The sequence below is a fragment of the Triticum urartu genome, chromosome 5A, assembly GCF_056163025.1.
Source record: "Triticum urartu cultivar PI428250 chromosome 5A, HENAU_Tu73, whole genome shotgun sequence".
Taxonomy (NCBI): Eukaryota; Viridiplantae; Streptophyta; class Magnoliopsida; order Poales; family Poaceae; genus Triticum; species Triticum urartu.
Genome location: NC_141877.1, coordinates 285297382 through 285299883, shown reverse-complemented (window position 1 = coordinate 285299883; position 2502 = coordinate 285297382). Strand labels below are relative to the sequence as shown.

The 2502-nt window shown below is 51.3% G+C and overlaps 1 pseudogene; it reads right to left on the bottom strand.

Annotated features, from left to right (window-relative positions):
• Positions 1 to 760: 760 nt before the first annotated feature.
• Positions 761 to 1672, bottom strand: LOC147971081 (uncharacterized; annotated as a pseudogene).
• Between the last annotated feature and the right edge of the window lie 830 nt (positions 1673 to 2502).

Sequence of the window (2502 nt, the reverse complement as noted above, 5' to 3'; positions counted from 1 at the left end):
CACACGCATTACATCGACACATATCATCTCTCTCCCTCTTTCCCATGCACACACCTATCTCTCAGGACTTCTCGCATGCACCATCTCTAGCTCCCTAGGTCGATGCCACCCACATACACTTGTACTCTGAGTATAGTACGTTATACAGGAAGAGAAGAGGTGCACGCACGCACTCGTCCTCTCTCACACACGCATCTCTGGCTATGAATTGTAGTGTTCTCAACCATCTGATTGGCTCTATCATAGGTTTCACGTTGCTCCTTGGCCTTGAGATTGAGAAGTTTAAGATGCGGAGGCTAAGCTGGAGGCGCGAGATTTTGGTTAATGTGCGGGCCGCACACGGCACCAACACGACACGAGCTTCGTCTGCCTGGTGCGCAGTCGGGTGGGTTGTCCAAGTATAGACACAACCAGGACCTCCTTGGTATGTGCGCCTCGACTTATGCGCAGAGAAATTAGGATCAGAGGGAGTACTACTAGTAGTAGTACTGCTTTGATGTGTCGCGTCAACTCGCACAAGTATGCAACACTTCCTGAACAAACAAGCATATAAGTTGTTATACTTCTTAACCAAAGGATCTTTATATCCAACAGACACAAAATATCCATTCGACTATTGGAAATTACTTTAACTGTTGATCTAATATCGAAGTAATTGCTGCATCACCACCAAAACCCACCATATCTTAAGTTAAAGTAGACCGAGCTAACCCCTATATTAGCATATTACTAAGATAAACAGAAGGCACTGTAGAATCATTTAGGATGTGAGCTTGTCAATCTGAATGTGGAGGGACACTAGCTTAGCCCCGGCCAGCAGCTTGGGCGGAACTGTGAAGAAGGTCAGCTCCTGCACGGTGACGTCACCAGGATCCTTGCTGCTTGTCACCTCCATTCCACCTTGACGGCGTCGGTCCTGCCTTTGGGCTCCCCCGGCGAGCCGTTCGCCCACAGCTTGGCCATGTAGTGCGGCAGTGGGGACGACCCTGCTCTGATGCAGACGACCGACACAGCGATAGGCGCACCGATGTCGAGCATGTCACCGACTAAGAAAAACGCACGACCGTCCTCCTCCGCGAATAGCAATAGCCGTGGCTCCGACAGTGGCACTTGCAACTGGAGCACCTTGCCATACTGGATCCTGTGCACGGGCATGGGATGCACGGTGCTGATGTGGTTGGAGAGCGCCGGCGGCGGGCCTTCGTAGCCGCATACAGGCACGGGGCATTTGCGGGGCGCGAGCGAACACACACTCTGGTGATCGGCAAGCTTGTGGTAAGTGGCGTAGAGCCCAGAGCCTTCGTGCGGGCACTCCACCCTCACCGAGGAGAGGACGGCGTCCAACACCGTGTTCCACACGTCGAAGCCACTACCGCGCTCGCACTTCTGGCACTGCCGCTAGTTCTCGGGGCGCTCGACGTGGCAGTCCGCGCAGGCCAGGTGCCCTCCCTTGCACTACACAAATCAATCGAACAACACATCAATCAAGAAACCTGCACCTTGCTCGATCAGCGGAACGAACGAGGTTTACTCGAACCTCATACACTGGAGGCTTCAAGGGGCGGAGGCACAAGGGGCAGTGGAGCAAGGTGAGGTCCATCGAGACCATAGAGAGCTCCATCGTCGGGTCCTGTTCCATTTGCATGATCTCGCCCTCCTCATGCACAACCATCTCTCGCTTTATTAGGGTCGGGGCATTACAAAGCTTTACCGTCACATATTCATACTACTTCAAGGTGCATTAAATCAACACATGCAAGTATCAAAAGGAGAGTCACGACATGCATGCATGCGTTGTAATTAATGCATCGGTAAACATAAATTATTGAAATATATCAGGTGCAGTGCTTTGATGTGTCACGTCAACTCGTACAAGACTGAGAAGTTTGATTACTACAACGCCCTCTCCCTAGCGGACTGAGCTCTGATGCCTTAACCGCACCTGCCGTTGGCTGCATGATAGGTGGGCCACGCACCTGTTGGGCCCACCTGTCATACACACAAAGGCAGGAGCAGTAAGTCAATGAAGCTGCGTCCCTCCCTCGCCCATGAGCATGGTGGTTGGCAGGACTAGGAGAAGCTTTCGTTCGCTACACGCTCTCCCTCCCGCACGCGGTGGACATATAGCATTTCAATCGGTGTCAGATGGCCAGAAGCATACTGTAGTACTCCTCCACTGCAGTAGTACTCCATCATTGTTCGACTTCTCGAAGAGGAAGAGCCAAGCGCAGCCCGGACGCTCGTGTGGTAGTTTCATGTGTAGAGTAGTCGAGGATAGCGTGTACCATGCTTGTATGCTTAAAATCATTGGGGTCGGTTCCATGCTTTTTTTATTAAAATAATCTTCTGGCCCTACCTATCATCCTGGTGATTGTAGTTTGCATGCTCATCTGGTCAAGACAGGAATATATATTTTAATTTGTGGTGGGGTAAATGTTAGAGGTTGCAGCAAATGGAGTATTGTACACTGCGGGTCTTTCAGCCAAGTTTAGAGGCAACCAT